We start from the raw sequence: 23,594 nt of genomic DNA, 5'->3' as shown, positions 1-23,594 counted from the left end.
ATCTATCTATCTATCTATCTATCTACCTATATCTATATACACCTATACACACACACACACACACACACACACACACACATATATATATATATGTGAGGCTCAAGGCGTGCCTCTTACATAGTACAATCTGTTATCCCTGGGTACCCAGTCTTTCCTTTTTCTCAGGTTAAACATCTGTAGACCACTCTCAAGACTCGATCCTGTTCCATGCTCTGAGATCATTCTGAAAACATAGAAACTGTCCTCTTTCAAAGAGCCAGGCTGTGGCATTAAATACTTTTGTATAGGTCACTTCTTGAGGCAAGAGAGAGCAAGCGTGAGGCAAGAGTTCTAAGCTGAGAATATGGCCAGGGGAGTTTGAGTCAGGCCCCCAGAGCTGCTTGGCCCTGATGAAAGCGAGCAGGGCCTTTAGCTCCACATCATCCTTTCTGCAAGTTATAGCCTGCCTGTGTCTCCATGTTTGACATAAAACCACCGCACATCAAAGTAATTTAGCTAGTGCGGACTCTGAAATGTTAAACAGGACCAATTCCAAGCCTGCAGTGAGACTTTACAAAGCTTATTTACTCCCCATTCTGCCTTGCTACAGAGAGCTGTGGATGGTGCCTGTCAGAGCTCACTAGAAGGGTCTGCTCAGCCCCCTGCCCCGCCTCCCACTGGATTCTTGGAGTCACTCCCCCCCCCCCCCCGGGGGTGTTGGTTGTCCATCTCAGCAAACAGTGATACCTGACAGTGTTTTGAAGAACTTGTGATTGTTAATTTTCTCAATTGTTGGGTTCTGGCTTCCTAGCTGAGGCAGTGACGTGTATTGATGTGTTTCTGATCAAACGCCAGTCAGTTTTGTGGCTGCGGGTTTGCTCCCAGTGGTTTGGTACTATTAGAACAAAGCTACAGTTGTGGGTCCCCCCCCTCGACCCCCTTTTCTTCTCTTTCCTTGGGTGAACTGGAGGCCTCTGGTGGCTGTTCAAGTGTCAGGCATAGTCATTGCTGGCCAGGGCCCTAGTCCTGGCCTGTTTAGTGGGGGTTTTCTCCTGAATTTACTTAGTCAAAGGGAAGGCATTCTTGCTGATCCATTGCCCAGCGAGAGTCCCTTGGGCTCTGTAGGTACACTTGTTTTTTTCCCAGGGAGTTCTGCTTTGGCAGTAGGCTCAACCTCAACATGAATGTCTGAACACACCCAAACGTTGGTGAGAACTGTGCCAGGTGACGGAGAACGGAGGCCTGGCACATTATATCCACCGTGTTAGCCAGGCCACCTTCCTTCCTTGTTTGTTTGAAGTCTTCTGGTGTATTTTTGAAATTGGAGAATACAGTTTTAAGCTTGGCATAGCAATGAGAATGTGGGATCCTCTGGGATCCTGTGGGATCCTGGTCGATCCTGGTCCCCGAGGGCTTGGAACACGCATCCTGCTGAACTACTGTTTGGCTGGGCCCCTGGAGAAGGAGGGAACTTTTGAGATTGTATCTCAGTCACTCAAACACTTTACTGGTACCACCTTCAGACCCAGCTGTGGAGATTGGGTTCTGAGGTGGGCTGGGAAAGTTGGTAGTCAGAAGTTTGAAGGTGCTTAGGTGTTGTAGGTAAGGTCTTGGAACTGGGTTGGGGGGCGGGAGGGCTTTCATGTTTTGTCTGCTGGTCAGTTGCTTGTTTTGAGACAGGGCCTCAAATAGGCAAGCCTTGAACTTGATATTTATCTTTGGGTGACCTTGAACTTCTGATTCTTTTGCCTCCACCTCCCTTGCCGGGGTTGCAGACATGCTATTGGTTCTTTTTCCTAAGTGTTAAGATTTCATTAAGAACCCTTTCCCTCAGTTAAGTCAAGAGACAATATGGCTTTGCTTCTGCTTTATCTCTCAAAGTGCTTCAAAAGACAGGCTAAATTTGTTTTTGTTTAATCATGGGCATTTTTAGCTAGCCAAAGTGGGTAGAATAATATGAATTTGGGCTCCTGTCACCCCATGATCCATGTCTAGAGTTAGGGTTTAATGAGAATTGTCTGGTTTCATTCTTCTTCTTCTTCTTCTTCTTCTTCTTCTTCTTCTTCTTCTTCTTCTTCTTCTTCTTCTTCTTCTTCTTCTTCTTCTTCTTCTTCTTCTTCTTCTTCTTCTTCTTCTTCTTCTTCTTCTTCTTCTTCTTCTTCTTCTTCTTCCTCCTCCTCCTCCTCCTCCTCCTCCTCCTCCTCCTCCTCCTCCTCCTCCTCCTCCTCCTCCTCCTCCTCCTCCTCCCCCTCCTCCTCCCCCTCCCCCTCCTCCCCCCCTCCTCCTCCCCCCCTCCTCCTCCCCCCCTCCCCCTCCTCCTCCTCCTCCTCCTCCTCCTCCTTTTTTTTTTTTGTCGGTGTTGCTACTGCTGAAGTACTTTGAAGAAACCTTAGATTGTGAGCCATTTTATCTCAACATCCTTGAGAGTGTAGGAGAACAATCCATAATTCATTGTACAGCTGTAATGCCAGTGTGTGTGTGTGTGTGTGTGTGTGTGTGTTTGTGTGTGTTTGTGTGTGTGTGCTCAGTCCTCATTCCTCTTATCCCTGCCTCCCAACTCCCCCCCAATATCAGAAAGGCTGAGATGTCATCTAGGACGAGTATTCAAATATCCATTATTGCTACAGGTTTGAATCAGGACTCCTAACATGTAAGCAGGGTTACACTTGGTTGTGGGGACTCTTGCAGGGTTTGGTTGTCTGAGTACATTGCACCTCTGTCCCCTCCTTTCCCTCGTCTCCTCCTCCACCCTCCCCCCCTTTGAGATTCGGTTTCTCTGTGTAGCCCTGGCATTACTGGACTCGATTTGTAAACCAGGTTGACCTGGTCTCAGGGATCCTCCTGTCTCTGCCTCCTGAGTGCTGTATTAAAGGCTTGCACCGCTGCCACTACCTGGCTCTTGTTCTCTTTTTTGAAAGACACCAGCACTTGGGTCTCCAGGGTATCCCACACACTGCTTGCCTCCTTGTGATTTGTCTCCATCTCCTGGAAGGGAAGTGAGCTCTGGGATCATCTGCTGACTCCCAGGCCCCTTCCCTGGCAACTCAGCTCAGCTTGCCATGGGTTTGCTGTGGGCAAGCCTGGTTCACAAGGGTCAGCTGCTCTGTCTTGTGAACTTCCACATCTGTCTTTCCTGTTACCGGGTTATCAGTGAGTGATCTCCCCAAAGATTAATCAAGGCCATGTTTTTTTAATGTCTGGGATCCTTTTTTTTTTTTTTTTCTCCTAGATACAAGTATCTGGACTTGTATTTAGCATGTACCGACTTCTCTGGGGACTTGCTAATGAGAGGTAAAAATGCAGTTAATTTTTATAGTCCAGATTAGAATGGCGCAGGTATGTGTGATTCTGTTTCCGAGCTTTTTATTTATTTCCCTTCTTTCTACTTTGACAACAACAACAACAACAAATTCTCATCATCAGAAAGTTTATAAAGGAAACTGTACAAAGGGTGCTTACTGTATACGAGGCTGACAGCTTTGAATAGAGTTTTGTCCTATAGAGGTGGCTCTGTGGCTTAGCCAATCCAGGACTGAGTTCGGAGCAGAACTCCGAGTCTGGTGTTAGTTCTTGGCAGTACCTGGCGATCTTGGAACCTCAGTTTTCTTGTGTGTAGAACCAGGTGTAGGAAGTGGCTCAGCGCTGCTTGGCCCTGGGGTCCTCGGTGTCAGAATTCAGTGGCAGCATCTCAGGTGCTGATGACTACTTTGCTGTTCTTGAGACTATTTGCTTAGGTATTGTTTTTCTTCCCTCTCTCCCTTCTCTTTTTCTTTTATTAGATTGAACATACTAAGCAAGGTGGTCATAGGTACAGTGGCACTGCCATGTTGTGCCCAGAGAAACCGTCATGGCATAGCATAGGAGAGTGAAGCCCAGACTAATTTCGGGGATGCAGCATAAAGAAGTCTAGAGGGTGAACAGGGGAGACAGTGTAAGAGTAGGCGAGCACTCACGTAGCTCCCTGGTCCTTGCCTTCACGGTTCTCCTGGTGCCTCCTGGTAGATGCAATTCTTTCTGTTCTTGTTTATTGTTTGTTTTTGAGATGGGTTTTTCTATATACCTTGGCTGCCTTAGAACTCACTCTGTAGAGCAGGCTGGCCTGGAACTTACAGTTCTGCTTGCCTCGGTCTTCTGAGTGCTGACTTAAGGTGTGTGCCACCATGAGAAACATTCTGATAGTTTTCTTTATGCATAATGGCCTTTTATCCCACCTCCCAGAAAATTCTGTTTTCGGATATACACTGGTCAGTACATACTTAACTGGTGAATTCTTTTCTTTTCTTTCTTTCTTTCTTTCTTTCTTTCTTTCTTTCTTTCTTTCTCTCTTTCTTTCTTTCTTTGATTTATTTATTTATTTATTATATAAATACTCTGTAGCTGTCTTCAGACACACCAGAAGAGGACATCAGATCCCATTACAGATGGTTGTGAGCCACCATGTGGTTGCTGGGATTTGAACTCAGTACCTCTGGAAGAGCAGTCAGTGCTCTTAACCACTGAGCCATCACTCCAGCCCAACTGGTGATTTCTTTAGGAGGAAGACAGCCCTGCCTTTTGTGTGAGTGCGGGTGTAAGCCTGTGCATGTGTGTGCAGATGTTAGAGAAGGCAGCTGACTTCCAGAGCTGGCGTTGCAGGCACTTGGGATGGATGCTGGTAACTAAGCTCTCTGCAAGAGCAGTACTTGTTCTTGGGAGCCATTTCTCCTGCCCACCTTTGGATTAACTCTTAAGTGGCAATAGTACATCTTCCTTCTTTACCAGAATGCCACGTCAAGTTATATTTCTTCCTTTGGATATAAAATCATGTAGTAGAGTAGACTTAAAAAAAAAAACAAAACAAAAACAAAAACAAAAAAAACCCGGGAAAGTGTAGAATTTGTGTAATTATAGTCTTCTCTTAATAGCCCTGACCAAAACTTTTATATCTCTGCCCTCCTCTCCATCACAGATTGTAGGGTCTACTTTTAAATTTTATTTAAGATCTCCTGTGTACCGGCTTGGGATTCCCTATGTAGACTAGGTTGGCCTTGAACTGAGGGCTCTGCCTGCCTCTGCCTCTCTAGTGCCAGCACACAGGATCCTTGAATTTTAAATCTTTACAAGATGCAATTGTGGTACCTCCTCCTTTCTCTGGGTCTTTTTTCTTTTCTATTCTTTTCTTTTCTTTTTTTCTTTATCTCCCCAAGTTTAAAGATACATGGAGATTCTCCTTGGAGACTATGAAACTATCCTTTTCTTTAAAGTCTGCACCAGTAGAGTTACAGGAGTTTGGGTCCAAAGCTGGGCCTAGGGTCAGAGCTTCCCTAAATGGCTTTTAAGTTTCTAAATGAGTGTTGTGATGTCTTCTTGTTGAGGTTGAGTTTTTATCAGGATGGTGGTTGAGGGAGGCTGGGAACAGGGAAAGCCTGGAGCAGTAGTCTTCCGTCTTCCCAATGCTACAGCCCTTTGATACGGTTTCTCAAGTCGTGTTGATCCCACCATAGTAAAATTACTTTCGCTGCTACTTCATAACTGTAATTTTGCTACTGTTAAGAATTGTAATGTAGATACATGTTTTGGAGCTAGAGGTTTGCCAAAGGGGTTGTGACCCTCAGCTTGAGAACCACTGGCTTAATGGGTGCCCGGCTTTGGTGAGTATGGGAAAGAGAAGGTGAAGTTACAACTTGGGAAAGCAAGCAGGATGCATGGCTTCTGGAAAGGGGAAGTGTATTATTTCATTAAAGGTGAATCAGCTTTACCATTGTTTCCTCATAGCAATGGAAAGTGAACTAGGTCAAGAGGAGATAGCAGTGTATAATGTTCTGATATTTGGAGCAGATCAGAATTCTTTTGGTCAGGAGGCCTAAGACAGGACAATTTCTGTGCTTTCCTTTCTAGTGCTACCAGGATATTAGGAGGTGAGGTCCAAGCAGAATGTAAAGGAGGGATCTGTTTGTTTGTTTCTAAGGCCACTCAGCCCTTTCTAGCTATCTAACAGGAATCTTATTTTTTTCCTTCTATTAAAAAAAAATCATTATTTTATGTGTATGGTGTTCTGTCTACATGTATGTCTGTGTACCACATGCTTGCCTGCTGCCTGTAGAGGTCAAAAGATGGTTCTGGATCCCTTGGAACAGTGGTGAGCCAACATGTGAGTGCTGGGAATCAAACCTGGGTCTTCTGGAAGCGCAGCCAGTGCTCCTAACTGCAAGCCATGGATCCTGCCCTCTGACGGAATTGTCATGTTAACATCCTCTAGCCCCCTCCCCCAGTCACTGTGCTCCCATTAGCCATGTTTCTGGCTGATCCTGCCCATATATTCTGTCCATATTCTGTTCCTTCCATTCCTTCCAGACAGGCTCCTTCTTTATCCTCCACAGTACATGAGAGATAGATGTTTCTTGTTCTCTTAAGTAAGCTGGTCATTGTTTGCTTGCTTATTCATTCATTCACTCATTCATTCACCCAGCAAACTTGATAAAGTCTTTCCTTTTTGAAGTCTACAATTAAATATAAAAAGATATAAAATCAACTGTATTGTTATTACAGGGAAACTGCTGTATTTTTTTTATGCATTCTTAGCCCCATTAGTAAAATAATTTAGCCAGTGGGGGTTGTAGTTCAGAGGTAGAGCGCTTGACTACCATGCATAAAGCAAAGTTTCGGTATGAATCTCTAAGCTCTATCCGCTGTGTGGCTATGGGTCTCTGTATCTGTCTGAGTTAGCCTCTGGGCGGAGCCTCTCAGAGGACAACATGCTCCTGTCTGCAAGCATAACAGAGCATCATTAATGATGGGTTTCAAGTTGGGTTGATTATTGGTTGGCCATTTCCTTAGTCTTTGCTGCATTATTTGTAGACAGGGTAGATTTTGGGTTGAAAGTTTTGTGGGTTGATGCCTCTATTGCTCCACTGGGGTTAAAGGATTGTGGGTCCTGAAGGGAATAGGAACTCCACAAGAAAACCAACAGAGTCAACTAACCTGGACCCTTGGGGGCTCTCAGAGTCTGAACCACCAACCAAAGAACATAAAGTAGCTGGACCTAGGCCTTTCCACTCACATGTAGCAGGTGTGCAGCTTGTCCTTCATGTGGGTCCCAAACAACCGAGTGAGGGCTGTCCCAAAAGCGTTGCCTGTGTGGGGGACATGTTCTTCTAGCTGGGCTGCCTTGTCTGGCCTCAGTAGGAGAGGAAGTGCCTAGCCTCACAGAGATTTGAAGTGCCAGGGTTGGGGTGTATTCCCAGGGGCTCCTATCCACCCAGAGGAGAAGGGAAGGATTGTGAGAGGAAGATGACTGGGAGTTTAAAAAAGCCCTAGGTTCAATCCCTACAGTGTGGAACTTTAAAAACCACTGATTCAGAACAGTTTCCTTAGAGGTTGAGAGAAAAAAGAACAAGGCAGGCGAGTCGTTTTATGGTAGCTGCTGGTAGGTGGCGGAAGATTTCGGTTGAGGTCCTAGAAAGTAGGCAGGTTTAGCAATAGAGGGTGGCAAGCAGCTTACACAGGGAAGAGGGACTTCATCAGAGAAAGAATGACAATCTCCATACTGTCAGGGCAAGACACATTTCCAAGGAAGAGACAGAAAGGGAAAAGAAAAGTTGGGCTCTTTCAGTTAGCAGTCCGAAGAGCAGTGAGACTCCGGAATGAAGGTGTGCTGTGACTGCCCTGGGGGAGTGGCTTCCAGGGCACAAGTGCCTTATCTCATTAGGGGAGTCATTATGATTATTCCCATATCCATAGCATGTCTTCCAGGGAATCCGCTTTCCCGAGGGGTAGTCTCCTGTATGAGTGATTGACAGGCCCAGTTGGATTACCTCTTAAAGGAGTTGATGCAGTATGTAATGTTTTTCCACCTAGGGAGAGACACAACATTCACATTCTATTCTTTGGACCTGGAGTGGGCCTCAGCAAAGCCTCCAAGCCTTCATCTTTTCCTACAGTATTTTTAAATCCTAAAGAGCTGGGGGCAAAGCTGGTCCTTCCCTTTCTATGTTGCCAGGGAATAGGGAAGTGGGGTCCAAAGCTCATTGTAAGTGTCTATCCTTCATGCCCTCCAAGCCTGCTAATGCCTGTCTAGCTGCCAACACGGTGTGAGCTGCTTACAGGCATCCCAGTCCTGAGAGCTCTACTTACAGAACCTTTTAGCTAGTGAAACTTCTCCAGAAAGCCCCTTCTTGATTATTTCAATATTCCACTCCCTTTAATTATCAGTGTTTTCTGGCTCTCCATGGGTTGTGCACACGTGTTCTGCAAGCCCCAAGGTGACTTCCCAGGAAGATTCTGATGTTCTTTGTGGGGTGTCTGGCAGTGCCCCTGGGAAGCTTGCTTCTTCTATCCATCAGTGTCCTGCATTCCCAACTGTGAAGAACCAAGGCAAAAGCTTCTTCCTCAGCACACTCCCGGCAGATTGCTTTCAGACCTTCCCTGTCAAGCTGCAAATGCCTTGGGGTTTGTTTCCATTTCGGCTGCAGGATGGCTCTCAGCAGCGAATAATGGGAGGCTAGCACACCTCAGAGGGCTAGGGTTTGCTTCTTTTGAAAGAAGCGATAAGTACTAAGATTAATCCATATTCTTGTCAGCTTTCATGTGGTGCTGAAGATGGAGCCCATGGGCCTTGTTCCTGCTGTATTGCTAGGCTGCCCTGCCAGTCCACCTGCTCATCCAAGTGCTTTTACATGCCGGCAAGATGGTGGGAAGTTGTAGCCTTCATGGAAAATTCCACTGCCTTCCCAATACACTGCTTTTTATACTTGAAACAGAAACTTTTAAAAATCCTTTAAGGTTGGCTAGGCACAGGTGGTGCACACCCACAATCCCAGCTCTTGGAAGGTGCAGGCTGGAAGATTAGTAGGGGGAGAATAGCCTCTGGTGCTCCGTGAGCTCCAACACAGCCTAGACTAGTGAGACCCTGTCTTGAAACTAAACAAAGCCCCCAAAGCACAGTTGTGGGGCTGCTCATTTGGATGGCACTGTTTGTGGAGAGGGTCTGGCTTCATCAGTTTTAATTTATTTGTGGCTTCTCTCGGTGCATAATAAATACCTTGACTAGTCAGTCCTTTGGGTTTTCTCTTTCACTGGTCTGTTTCAGACCATCAGTATTTAGTCAAGTTGTGCCTTCATAAGAGGCCATTAGTATCCTGCACTGAGTATTATTGGTGATGTTGAAGGTTCTCCGAAAAGCGAGGTGTGATTCTTGTTGTAGGAGCTAACATTGAAAGTCCCAGAAGCATGCTGGATCAAGGTCTGATCGGTATCATGCAAAGACGGCCAGGAAGACATTCCATCGAAGAACAAGGCCTTAGGAGCTGAGGAAGCCATGAGTTGAAAGCGGTCTTAGGAGCCCTGTGGTAGGAACAGATAGGCTGAGGCACGGCTGTGGTAAGCTAGCCAAGTATGGCTCAGCCACAGGGATGTCTTCTGCTGTTATTTTTAGTGCATTGCTGGTTTCTGTTCAAGTGTTTCATGGTCCAGGATGGCATCAGCCACCAGAAAGAAGAAGGGAAAGACAAATAGGGTCCCGTGGAATTAGCGGGTTTCAGGGACTCTCTATAATGTTGCCTTTTTTTTTTTTCTTTTTATTTCATTGGCTGTCCTCTACTCACATGATCTCCTCTAGCTATAGGGAAGACTGGGAAATGTAGTTTTGGTGTGCCTCCCCCCACAATTACTAAGCCACATGGATGCCGAGACTCATATTACTGGACAAGAGGTGTGTCAGAACAGTGTCAGAGTGAAAGGAAGGAGAGAGGCGGTAGCTGGAAGGTTCTATAAACAACAGTGGGGACCTAGTGGAGGGGTGTGGGTTTGAGGACAGCTTAAAGACCCCAATCCAGTCTTTCTTTAAAATGGTCCGTTAACTAGAGTTTTACTTGAAGATATTCTGGTTAGATTGCATTGAATATTGCCAAAAGCAGTAACTTGGTAAAGGTGAAGATGATGTGTGCACCAAGATGGATAAGAGAAAAACAAGAAAGTATATCTTTGGAGATAGTCGGGCTAAAGTTGTTCTTTTAATAATAATTTGATGGTTTGCTTTGTAAGATTACAGGCAGTTCCGGGAACAGAGCGAAGCCTTTGATTTTGAGCTAGCTCTCCCGCCTGGGCTTGTTTGAGTACCTGTGCCTTGAACTCAGCAGGAGGCAGTAAATACTGGCAGAGCTGGCTGCTCCCACATCTGTCCCCTTACAGCTCCGAGGCTGTTCTAGGTCTCCTCTGGACCCTAGGGGCTCTAGTCCTGTATTCCCCTCCTCTTACTGGATCTCTTTGAAGTCTCTCTTAGAAGGCGGTGACTGACCTCCTCTGGGGACAAGACCTATAAGTGGTTTAACTAATGTCATTAGCTCGAAGACACCCAGGAAGCAGAACCTTTGTATATGCTGTCTTAGAAAGAAAGGTCAAATCATGTGAGCACTGCCTCCAAGCTGCCTGGCACAGAGCCAGGACGGAGCCCCTCCCTCCCCCCAGCACTGCTGGTGTAAGTCCTGGGATGCTATATGAATCAGCTGTGGATGACGTCATGTAAGGCATAGACAGTGTTTGTACTAAGTTCTCGAGACCTCAAAGAAAACGAAGTTCGAAAAGTAAAAATTAACTGTATTTGCAGAGGAAAGTAGCCTCCCTTCACTGTAGCAATGGTTCACAAAGGCAGTGCCTGCTTGTGCACTGTCAGACACCAGATGACAGCTAGCGGGGTGATCTCCTAGTCTTTCCACGGAAGAGGGGTGGAAGATGAGCCGGTAAATGATAAACCGCACTTCCATTACGTGGGCTGGTCAGGTAGTGATGGATGTGGTGAAGAAAGAGGATGACGTAGTAGAATGGGGCAAGAAGGTGGAGGTGCGGGAGGCTTTTCAGAGGAACTGGCTGGGCAGGCCTTGGGTGGCAAGAGGGCTAACGCCCTGCAAAGGCTCCAAAGAGCAGCAAGAAGGCTTCAGGAAGCATCTTAGAAGTAGAGGAACTGGGCATTTACAGGGACAGGACCAGAGCATTACCTTTAAGGCTTCTGAGTGGTGACAGTTATTCTGGCTTGCTTCAAGATCAGAATCTGTGGCTGTAGGTCCATGAACACATTTGGGTGGGAAGGTAAGGTGGGAATTTGGCAATGTTCAGTGTGAGGTAGGGTTTTATTGTTAGAAACAGGGTCTAACTTGTAGCCCTAGGTAATTTCCAACTCACAGAAATCCAACTGCCTCAGCATCCTGAGTGCTGGGATTAAAGGTTTGTATTACAAGCATCAATGTTTTTTGTCTGTCTCTCTGTCTCTGTCACTGTCTCTCTCTTTCTCTCTCTCTCTCTCTCTTTTTTTTTTTTTTTTTTTTTTGAGATCTTGTTAAACTATCTAAGTAGAGCCGCCAAGGTGACTGATATACAAACTCGAAGCTCAGTGAGAAGTCGGGGTACAGGTGTAAGTTAGGCACTACAGAGGCAATGGAAGGAAAGCAGTGACCACACAGGTAACGCAGCCAAGCATTCCTGGATTGCTTCTCAATCAGAAAGAAGTCAGACCTCTGTTTTAGCTGTTTGCTTTCTTCAATAAGGATGCAACTTCTAAATGTGTTTGGTATAGCCCTGCATCTCCCATATGATGAGAAAGTGCACTCCAGGACACATTCATTTAGCATCCCATTTAGCAAAGTCCCCTATCCCAAGACTTCAGTGAGTTCCCTGCCATCTGGTCCCTGGCCAGAGAAGGATTTTTCTTGTATATGTGTCTCCATAGCAACGAGTGTGCCGTTGATATGGAAAGTAAGCAGTTGCCTTAGCAACGGAGTTACTGATGTGGTGGCTCCCTTGCTTTCCTGGAGTGGAGGCTAAGCGGACCAAACTAGTTCAAATGCATTATGAAGGGCTACACACACAGTGTGGCCCTGCTGGTGTAAAACTAGCCTGGCTTTAAGAGAGATTGCAGCCCTTCCCCCCATTCCAGAGGAAGGGCGCTCAGTGGTAATAAATCAGACAAAAATAGTAGCTGTCAGTTGAAATAGATTATAAGAGGGTTTTCCTAGAGGAGTGGTTTTGTTTGGTTTGACAAAATGCTATAGTCAGAGAATATTTGGTTACAGGGAAGAGAAAGCCACCTCGGTTGGCTTAAGTAAAAGAACATCTATCTCGGGGATATAATAAGTAGTCCAATAGGCCAGAGCCCAAGAGCAACACAGCTCACCTCAGGTCGTCTGTGGCTGGCACTGGTCCTGTCCTTCTGTGACCACGTGGACACTCAGTGCTGCTTTTCTCTGGGAATCTGGTCTGGCTTCCTGGCTTCTTCCACATGGCTCTCAATGTCTGCTGACTCCCCACCCATGTCTTGCTGTACCGGAATGTGTGTATCTGCCTCTGTGATGGGGGATCTAGTCCCAGCGTCCAGTAAGCGGGCGCCCACCCTCATGGGAACCTCATGTGGCTTGTCATCATCATTCCAGATGAGTCAGGTGTTCAGCTCTGGGCAGATCAGGGCTGAGGATTCAGGATAGCTGTTTGGAAGGCTGCCTTTCTGGGGGCTCTGTAGAGTGAGCTCTAACCCCAAAATACCCTTGTAATAAAATACTTATTTCCCATCTTCAGAAACCAGCTTATTACTGAAAATAAAAACACTGGAAACCTGACATGGTGACACACATCTGATTGCCATCCTTGAACTTGGGAGGCTAACCTAGGAGATGTCAGGCTCAGTACCATGTTGGGCTGCAGAGTAAGACCTTATTTCCATGCAAGAAAACAGTCCAACATTCACTTTTGAGGAGTTAGTGGTAAGGGCTATTGGAGGTGGTGGGAACCGGGAAACTTTAGGACTGTCTCAAGAACCCCTTCTGCTTCTTTACAGTGTAGTGATAGTTAGATTTAATAATCAGTTTGACAGGCCTGAGAATCGTCTGGGAATAGAGTCTCAGTGGGAGACTCTCTAGATCAGGTTGTCCTATGGGCATGTGTAGGAATTGTATTGATTATACTTACCCACTATGGGTGGTACCATTCCCTGGGCTTAGATAGAATTCCTTGGTTACATAAAGAGGAGAAAGGTAGCTGAGCACTAAGCATTCTCTCTGTGCTCTTGACTGTGGATGTGATGAGATGCTTCAAGTTCCTGCCACATGACTTCCCTGGAATGGTGGATGGTGACTTGGAATTGTGAGCTGAAGTAAAACCTACCTTTCTCCTTGTTGCTTTTGTCAGTGTAGTTTATCACAGTATCCAGAAAAGGAGACTGTTGCATGCCGGTGATGCCTTCACCTTTCTCTCATTTTCATAGACCGTCCCCTAACTACCACGGTGTTCTTTGGTGTCTTCTTCTTCCTGCCAGCTGCCCTCAGATGGCCTGTGGTCACGGGGTTGAGTGAACTCGAGGCCCCTGATGTAGGCAGGAATAAATGCCAGCTGTCTAACACACATTGTCCTAATTTTCCAGATCAAGAGATTGAGCAATCCATCACTGTGTACCAGCCCATGTCATCATATTAGTTTTCAAAATGGGGAGAAATGTGGTAGATTATTCTGTGCCAGGGACTAGTGATACAAAAACTTCATGAAGCTCTGCTAGTCGAGACTGGGTGAAAATTAAAACAGACCAGGAAGGCATTGGGTGATTGCCAAGAGGCTGGCCAGTGGCCAGAGTTACATGGGTTGAAGCTTTGGTGGAGCAAATGGTCCATGCTGGATAGCAGGGCCCGAGGAGAAGAAAGGATCGTATTAGCGGCAGTAGGAAGGAGGGCGCTGCAGGCCGTCAGCATTGGCTGGGACGCAGAGGTGGGAATGACGCTGAGTGTGAAAATTGGGATCATAACTTTCCACAGGGGTCTGCTGGGGCTCTGTGGAATGGTGAGAACCATTTGTATCCAGAGTCTTACAGCTTCACAACAACTGTAAATTAGATAGCACAGGCTTTTTACATGGTGGAATTAGAGGTTCAGAGAGCATCAGTGACTTGCTGAGAGTTGGGGCTACTTTTCTGCAGTATTGAGGCAGATGGTTCCTGTGGCTGGGAGAGACAAGTGGGCTTGGGAAAGGGGCCAAGGCATACTGCAACTTCTTGAGTGCTGTGCTGAGGGGCTGGGACTCTGTCCTGAAGGCAGTAGGGCTGGGGACTTGGCTCAAAGCTTGAAGTGTCCCAAAGGCAGTAGGGAGCCAGTAACTGTTCCTGAGTACAGACCTTACTGCCTTAGCTGCCTACTTTTTCTACACCAAGAAATGTTTGTTGCCCAGAAATTCATGGAAAGCAAGACCATAGCTGATACTAAATGCTTTCCATAGGGTTCACTGACATGGACCAGATTTCTTTTTCTTTTTTCTTTTTTCTTTTTTCTTTTCTTACAACTTTATTTTAAAAAGAGAGATACATGTACAGATTTTTAAAATCATTTTGGCATAAAACTATATGAATATATTTTTGTCAGTACTTGATTCTTTTAGAGGTTTGATAGCATGCATTGAGATATTACTAGTTACCATAAGCATAAAGTACATGTAGGATAGAACGTAACAAGGAAATAGTCAAGGTTTTCTTGGTGTGTATAGATTAAACATAGTGATTTTTTAATACCAAAAATTGCCTATATTCTTAGATCTTGATTCTTTTTTTTATAATTTATTTTTCTTTTATTGAAAATGGATTTTTCCCCCACATAAGATATCCTGATCAGTCTCCTCTCCTGCCTCCACTTTTCCAGTTTCTCCCTACTTCCCCTCCCATCTGGATCTACCCCCTTTTGTCTCTCAGTAGGAAGCAAACAAGCCTCCAAGGGATAATAACAAAATATGGTGTAGTAAGATAAGACAAGAACTAACACATTGGACACATCAAGCAAAGAAAAGGAAGAGAGCCCAAGAGAAGGCACGAGAAACAGAGACCCTCTCATTCACACAGTCAGACATCTCACAAGAATACCAGTCTGGAAGCTACAGTGTATAAATAAAGGCCCACCTCCTCTTCTACAGGGTTCCTCTGATGGCAGCATCACGTTTCAGGATGATTGTATGGACTAGATTTCTATTCAAACAAGGAGAGGTCTTCAGAAGCGGGCCTCGTATTTTAAATGCTTTTTTCCCCTACAGTTACTTAATGATTCTCGTACTGATTGATCTTGGATTTCTCCTGTCGGTGTGAATCCTGTTGACCATTCTGTTATTTCGTGAGTTACATGAGGCAATGGAATGAGCCTCTCTCAGCTCCACCCTCTGGGTTTGGTAGCTTAGAGGTTCAGAGGCATAGGAGTACAGGGGTGGTAACCCTCTTGTTCTTTGGGATTCAGCCACATTTACTGAGTTCTTAAGACTATGCAGTGTTTTGTGCTGAGGACATGAAGGACATAAAGTATGTAACCCAGGTCTTGTGAGATGCTTTGGCTGACTCTGGATGCTCCTGTTTTAAGTCCCACGCCTGATCACTTAATAAGGTTGTTTGCTTCTGCCCCGAGTGACTCTCCATCTCTTCCTCCCTAGTACACTGTCATGGCTTGTATGTGTTTGGCCCAGGGAATGAATGGCACTATTAGAAGGTGTGGCCTTGTTGGAGTAGTCACTGTGGGCGGGGGCTTTAAGACTCTCATCCTAGCTCCCTGGAAGTTAGTATTCTGCTAGCAGTCTTCAGATGAAGAAGTAGAACTCTCAGCTCCTCCTGCACCATGCCTGCCTGGATGCTGCCATGTTCCTGCCTTGATGATAATGGTGATGATAATGATAATGAATCTCTGAGCCTGTAAGCCAACCCCAATTAAATGTTGTCCTTATAAGACTTACATTGGTCATGGTATATGTTCACAGCAGTAAAACCCTGACGAAGACGTACACTCTCCCTCATCTCTTGGTTTTTGAGTTATCTACCTGCTCTTTCCGGTCCCCCCTTGTGCCCATCACAAAGCTGCCAGGACAGTTCAACACACAGCCCTTTTTGCTCTCTGTTGCCTGGAGTGATGTGTTCTGCAGTACATCTCAGATCACTAGCTCTTAGAATAAGAGTGCCGGAAAGGCAGATTTTATGGACTTATTAAGAACCCCTGGAGCTGTTGCATGGGAATTGGGTATTGTGTTTGTGTGTGTGTGTGTGTGTGTGTGTGTGTGTGTGTGTGTGTGTGTAGAGAAAGGGGAAAGAAACTTCTGGGGTTCTGAGTTCTGTCTTTCCATTTCAATTAGGTAAGATTTTAGTGATGTCCAGTGAGTTGTACTATACAGTGTAACTCAAGTAAAGGATTAATGTAAATATCATCACTGTAACCTATATAATTTTATTCTGATTCTTCCACTTCCTAATCCTCACAGTGAATTTAAAGCAAATCTGAGGCATCTTTCTCTATTGCAAGACTAAAAGACACGCATAGCCACAAACCCACATAGTCATAACACCTGTCTCGCATTCCTATCTACCATACACGCCCTTTGTGTTAGAATGTACCTGATTGTCCAACAGATCACCCATTCAGAGAGGGCTTAGTCATACAATCTCACTGTTGGAGCTCCCAGTCCTTTCTTTAAGGACTCTAATTAACTAGGAAGGACTTGACCTTGTGCTATTTACATGTGTTTTGTTTTTCTTTGTGTGTCTTTTCATGGAATTGTCACATGTACTCTGTTTTTATAAGTGATTTATCATTTCTGCCCTGGCCTCTGAGACACTCAAGCCTGTGTGCTTCTTTGTTTCTTTAATTACACAGAATGTTCTGGAACGTTAGTCTTTGCCTGTGAATTGGCCCTTAACTACTGGTGAATGCACACAGATCCTTCCTGTGACGTGGGGCCTATTAGTTCCTTCTGGCAATAGCTAGAGAGTTCTAACTTTCCTTAGAAGGAATGGCAGTTGTGACCCATGGAGGTGTGGTTTTTGTTGTTGCTGTTGTTTGTCTTGTTTTTAACTTTACCTAAGTATCTATTTTGAAGTCTGTGGTCCTTAGTTTTGGTTTCTGAGTTATTTTTAAGGATTTCCTTCATCTGTAGAGATAAATTTGATAAGGTTCCTACCCAGAAACAGGATTCATAAGTAAGAGAGTACTGGCATTCCTGAGTGGTACTCTAACCTTTTTAGAACTCATTCATTTAGCCAGCCTGGATTTAATACATTAGCATAGGCGTGTGTGAGACACAGGGAAGGAAATTCCAGCCTGGTAGGAGAGGTGAACTTCCAAAGTAGTGGTTGTATAAGGTTGCACATTCACTTGCTTCTTGGGTGCTCTGTAAGAGGGCGAAGGAGTGACTGCAGCTTCTTGGTTTTTATATAGACTGATGATGGGGAAAGTAGAGGTGACTCACAGGGCACTGGCCCGGGCGTTAGGAGAGCTGGGCTCTAGAGCTGACTTAGTTGGATGAGCTCCATGATCTTGAGGAAGTTCTGCACCTCTCCTGCCACAGACAGCTGCATGCATCTCATGCTTCCTTGGTGTTTACTTAGTAACTGGTAAGCAGAGTGGGTCCATATCCCAGGCTTCCAGTCCACCTGCCACAGAGACCTATGATCCTCCCTGTGTGTGCCTTGGATAGACACATGGGATGAGTCCTAGACAACGGTCCACATCGACCTATGTCACACAGTCGTCACACAGGTTCTTGGGAATCAGTGTTTGATTTCTGAAATGATTGAGGTCAGAGTTGGAGCCAAGTCCTTTCTTTGCTGGGTTAACTCTGCTGAAGGCCCCCTCCCTACAGGAGCAAAGTGACTGGGTTGTGTGTGGCCTTCCAAGGCCTTTCCTCAAAGATATCCTAGGAGGCCACACAGCTAGGGAGTCACTAAGCTGTGATTCATTAAGATCCTGTGTGTCCTTGGGGCCTCTCCCATTTCCTATGTCATTCAGTCAGCTGGTGGGGAGCCAGCTCTTCTGAGCATGAAGTCTTACAGGACCCCTGGCTTAGATAAGGACAGTGACATCAAGTGTCTTCTTCTTGACCTACTAAGGCTCTAAGGCAAGCTGTCACCATGCAGGCCTCATAGAACACACACATCTGGCCAGATGTTGTAGTCTGGCACATGGACCAAAGGCTTTGGTTTTTGTCCTTTCTGCCTGCTCTGCTTTCTCTGTCTCTACATTTCCTAATGATGTCTCTCTTATCACAGGTCTAAGAAAACACTAGGTGAAGCTGGGCCTCTGCATGTTCCTGGTCTACACAGGTCTAACCTATGCACTGTCTTTTTTTTCCGTTTGGTTGTTGGTAACTGTCACTCTGTCCTCTGACTCTGGGGACAAGCTTTTGGTCTATACAGCTGTGACTGATTACCAAAAGGCTGTTGTTCCCTACCCTGAGTGTTCTGAAGGCGGCTCTGCCCGGTCTCCTCCAGTGTGAGATGTTTGGTTGTGCTAGTTCTTAGTCCTGTAGGAGGGTAGAGGTTTGTTGGGGAGCTCTACAAGTCATCCAGACATAGCAGGTCATTGGCATGTTTGTCTTGAGCCTTTTGGAGACAGCCGTGCCAGAGTGCAAATCACCCATTCAGCCGGGAGCTCAGTCACATGATCTCACTGTTGGATTTCCCAGGGTGCTTTGTTTTATTTTCCTAAGTGGGACTTAGGCTGAGCTGAGTTCTTCAGCAAGATGTATATATTGACTTCCAGTCTCTGGTTTTTGTGAATCTAATCTTTTTTGGAAGTAGGTCTTTGAGGATATAATCACACTTAAAGTGGATTGGGATGGTTCCTATTTACTATTGGAGTGATTCCCCCCCCCCCCCCCCCACAGGAAGAATGGTAAGAATGCCATGTCCAAGCTTCTATACCTACCAGAAAATACACTTCTCAGTGGCCCTAATACCCAGCCTTGGCCGTGTTTTTGTGACTGTGGCTCTAGGAAGTAGAAGCAGATGGTAAAGGAACAAGAGTAGGGGTGCCTGCTGGCCCCTCAAAGAGTCCCCCCTGCCCCCAGGAAAGGCAGGTGGGACTAAGGCTGAGAGATGTGTTTGTAGCTACTACGAAGTGGGGCTGTTGGTAGATTTGGGTCTAAACCTTGTCTGGCTTCTGCTGCATCCATCCATCTAAGGGAGGTCATTAGGAACCTGAATGTGTTTGCATTAAAAGGAAGAAGCCAGAGAGTGAGGGCAGAGGCTCGGGTGTATTTCCACAGGCACTGGTGCTGAGTAGGGAGATACATGGTAACCTGGCCATGGAGCCCTGCCTGGGACCCTTGCTGATGCCACACACTCCCAAACTGTCCTTTCATTGAGGTCAGTGACTTTTTCCTTGCTTTCTTCTTCACTCTTCCTTCCTCTTCCTCCTTCTCTTCTTTCTTCCCCCACATGAAAACATTTTTAGAACATGCCTTTTTTCCCTTATCAGGGGATGGTAGTACGGGGCGTGGCTTGGCTTTTTGTTTGGTTTACAGATTTTAAAAGGAGTTATCCTATTTAAAGAACTGAGAAATTACCCTGCCAAAGTCCACTGATGTTTTAGGAAGGAAGCATGTGCTTGCTACTCCCTGGCTTTGACCTCTGTAGACCTTTAGTTCTGAGTGCCTATCTTGCAGGGTCACCTGTCTCCCCTGACCTGCCTCTGGTGACCAGTCCAGGATCAGTGCACTGGATCTGGTGGTCCTTGCCTCCTGGATACTGGAGCGTTAGCACTCCAGGGCACACTCACTGTCTAGCATTTTTAAAGAGCTAAATTCTGTAAAGGTGCCTTGTGTGGAGTCAGGGCAGCTCTGGTTTGGGGAGCATCTTCTTCCACAGAGGTCCTTTGGGTAGAAACATAAAGTCACGAGCTCTAGCTTGCATAACGGTGAAAGCCGGAGTCAGACAGACTCTTGGTACGGAATGGAGGGCCTGGCTGGAGTCTCTGGAGTTTTGAATGTATTGACTACTTTGTTCTTGATGATACAATGTTTGCATGACCTCAGTTTATTGAGCATCTGAAGGCACTTTTGTTGAGTTTAGTAATAGCTTGTGATTTCTAAGAGGCACCTGTGTTCTGGACCCCAGGCTGCTTTTGGAGGATAGGGCTAACTCCTGTATTCAGACAGAAGGTCCAGGCAGGGCTGGCACTAGGAAGCTGGGTAGTTTCCTAGGTTTGGTGTGGCCTGTTAGGTCTCAAACCAGGGACAAAGGGCTAACTGAGGTGCCAATTAACATATCAAAGCTGACCAGCCTTGCCTGCCAGCTACCCCCGGCATCCCTCAGTCCCAACCTCTTACAGGGTCTTCTAGGCCCTTAAATAACTCAGCCAGTCTTTTGGCCCAGGCCTCTCCTCTTGGCTGGAGGCTCCTCTCTTGCTCTCTCCATTCTGCTCACATGGTCCTGCACAGTCGGGTCGTGTTCACTGTGGACTCGTCCAGATGCCTCCGGCTGTTTTCTCCCCATATCTATAGTAATACCACACCTAGGAGCAGGCATGGCCTCTTTCTCTTCAGCTTTTTTACTCATGATGGAGATGTGTCCAAAGAGACTGAATTAAGGAAATGCATTTTCCTGTCACCCTCCTGGCAAGCTGGAATTACTCACCGTAGGGGCTGGAGAGAGAATGTTCTGGAAGCAGTGGTTACTTGAGCCCACCTATCCAGAGGCTTTCTGAAGTAGTAAGTCCAGGGGCTGTTGAGTGAAGCTGGGCTCCCAGCATCTGGTAGCCCCTGAGAGGGCTCCTACCGCCATCGGGCTGGCTCCCACCCTCCGGGACTTCAGTAGCACTGGGGACCCAGGATTCAGCTGGTTTCTGGAGATTTTGTGGCAGGAACTGATTCAATTACTAAGGTGCTTCTTTGGACCATTTTTATTTTCTTTAATACCTGGTATTTTTCCCCCCTAGAATAAAGGCGTGTTCAATAATAAGAATTCTCTACCATCTAATACAAAATGATACTGCTTGTCAGTTTGAAGAAAAAGCAAATTGTCTGCTTGGTGTTTTGGGATTTCCTCTTTTTTTTTTTTTCCCTCTTCCTTAGAAAGGGGGGAAAGCAGCTTAGAGAAAATCCTCGAACACGGTCTCCTGATTGAAAACCGTGTGAGTGGGCTCCACTGTGCCGTCATTTTCTTAAAGTAACAGTTCTCATTTAGAGTACATTCTGTCTGTCTCAGTTTTGAGAAGGCATTACCAGAACAGATTTTTTTTTTTTTTTAAGGTTTCAAAATTGGGGGTGGTGGGGGGACTCGCAAATGATTTTGAGGCAGGCAGACAGACATTGGAGAGAGAGACACAGGTCCAAGACTTTTAACTCCTTGTTGACTGAGTATCCTTAAGCAAGATCCTTGTTTTGAGTTTCCATCTGTGATATGAAATTAGTGATGCCTCTCACGTGGGTGTTTAAAGAATGACATGCCATAACAGCCCTTCATTGTAGTAGGCACAGTGGTGAGTACCATGCTGACGGCCATTTTCTTTGTGTTGGTTCTGTGGACCAAGTTATATTCCTCCAAAAAAGTATAGGGAGAGACCTGACTGTATGTTTGTTGTACTGTATGTGGGGGCTTTTAGAGGTGAGGTCAGATGAGGTGACCCAGAATTGTTGTGATCAGACTGGATTGGTGGCTTTGTGAGGGGTGGGAGAGATAAGATTGGGTTCCTTATAAAAAGAGGAAGAGAGACACTTCCTCTCACCTTCCTGGTCTTCTTGTGCATAAATAAAGGGTAAAGGGACCATAGGACCGCAGCCTTGGCCTCAAGGATAGCAGGCCTCAAGGTCTTAGCAGCAAGTGGATTTGCTAGCTGGACGTGAGCTTCCAGAGCTGTGAGACATGTCTGTTGTCTGTTGTATTTTGTTATGACAGCCCTAGGAGGACAATACAACTCCATGTGATCTCGCTTACCTTTGCCTTAATTAGAGGCCACTTCCTTGAGGTGACTGTTCACCAGGTCTGCTGCATTCCACCAGGGAACAGGTGACTCTCGATGCCTCAGGGATGCCTTCTGCTTCTCTCCAGTGGCCTCAACGAGTGTCACTTTGACAGGAAATAACTGAAACCTAATTCTGGAATTGGCTACCCTCTCACGTCCACTCCAACCGCTCTGCATTGGGAGATCTGAATGTCTGGCTCACTCATTCTCAATGGTTCCTGATGCTTCTCGGTGCCCAAGGTGTTTGCACGTGAGCCTGTACCCATGGACTTGCTGAGTGGGGAGAGTGGTTGGGAAGATCGGTTGTCAGTGTTGGATGTTCAAACCTCTGTGTGCGTACATCCTGGTTTCTCTCCACAGTGAGTTACTTCATCTGTTATTTTTGAGGTGTTTTTCCTTCTTTTCTCCCAGGTACAAGCTGAGTTTAAGACCCAGAGAAAACATTAGCCATATTCTGGTTTCCTTTTGGCCTCAGCCTTTGTTACTCAGAGAGAAAACACACACACACATACACACACACACACACACACACACACACACACACACACACACACTCCTTGTTTGAGAAGGTTCCTGTTGTCTACCTGTTGTGCTGTGTCAGCAGCTAATGTAGCTGGCCTGATGGTGTCCAGGGGTTCTCTTGTCCCTGTCTCCCATGGCCCTGCAGGAACACTGTGATTACAGATGATCACACTACACTACACATCTGGCTTGTATGTGGGTTTTTGAACTTGGGTCCTCGTACAGTGCTCTTACAGTAAGTGCTCTTACCCCTTGGGGCATCTCCACAGCTCTCTTCTTCCTTTTAATAATAAGGATTCCCACAAGACATAAGATACATTGCAAGTAAGACATGGAAAATAGTCAGACCCCGCAGAGACAAGGAAACATCAAATCTTGCCACCAGGAATTAGGGATCACACAGAAAGACGGTTTCTAGAGCCTCCAGGAGCTTGACTGACGGCTTCCTGATTTTAGGTTTCCAGCCTGTGAGAAAGCAAGTGTCTGTTTTAAGCTACTGAGTTAACACTGATATGTTAACAAAGTCTACAGAGTTCAGACACTTAAACTCATGTTTTCTTAAAACCCAGCATTCCCCCTTCTCTCTGAGGGCTCACCTCAATCCACCTTTTCCAGAGAAGCCTGGCGTGTCTGATGATGTCGCCGCTGTGCCACGCATCATGGAAGGAGCAGCGTTTCTCTCACTGTTACTCAAAATTTAGACATTGATTAAAAAAAAGAAAAAAGCCAGCTTTTCCAATTAATAGACGAAAGAATATGAATCACTTTGTGTTTTTGTGAGACATATGTTTAGCTCTGACTCCCTGAGGTCTTACTGAAATCATCAGAAACCTGGCCTCTGCGGTGTAATTCACAGATGGTGGGGACTCCAGCCAAAACTGAGGACGAAGGGAGAAAGGCTCAGCCCAGCACTGAGCTTGCTTGAGTGTTATGAGCAATAGGGTGTCGAGGGGACATTTGGGTAGGCACTGTCAGGCCACCTACCCCCACCCTCCTGTGCTTGATCCAGCAGGCACCTTCGTTTCCCATGGCAGACTCTCTCGATGGTACCTTGTTCAAGGTGACCTCTAAGATGTTGCTCATTTTCTCTGCAGCAAATACCACCATCTTTGTCAGGCACTTTTCATGTTATTTAATGATCTCAGTTTCCCACAAAGTGGATGCTTATTGTCTCACTTTATCCACAAAGAGACTGATGGGTAATCTGTCACATGGCAACCGAACCCAAGCCCTTCAAAAGCTCAGTATGCTACCAGCTCAACTCCAGGGAACAGTTGTGTCAGGACGGTGGCTGGATCTGAAAAAGCAGATGATGTTCACGCCTCTTAGAGAAATAACCCGTGGAAGAGGAAAGGGACAAGCTCGAGACAAGATGAGGAAGATGGAAGG

At 46.0% G+C, this 23,594-nt stretch overlaps 1 protein-coding gene across 2 annotated transcripts in view; it reads left to right on the top strand.

Annotated features, from left to right (window-relative positions):
• Positions 1-23,594, top strand: part of FOXN3 (forkhead box N3) — a 355,335-nt gene that overhangs the window by 167,353 nt on the left and 164,388 nt on the right. The window lies entirely within an intron of this gene.

Source organism: Micromys minutus (genome assembly GCF_963924665.1).
Source record: "Micromys minutus genome assembly, chromosome: 1".
NCBI classification, from domain to species: Eukaryota; Metazoa; Chordata; class Mammalia; order Rodentia; family Muridae; genus Micromys; species Micromys minutus.
The sequence above is the reverse complement of the archived record's forward strand: the minus strand, read 5'-3'. Positions and strand labels throughout refer to the sequence as shown.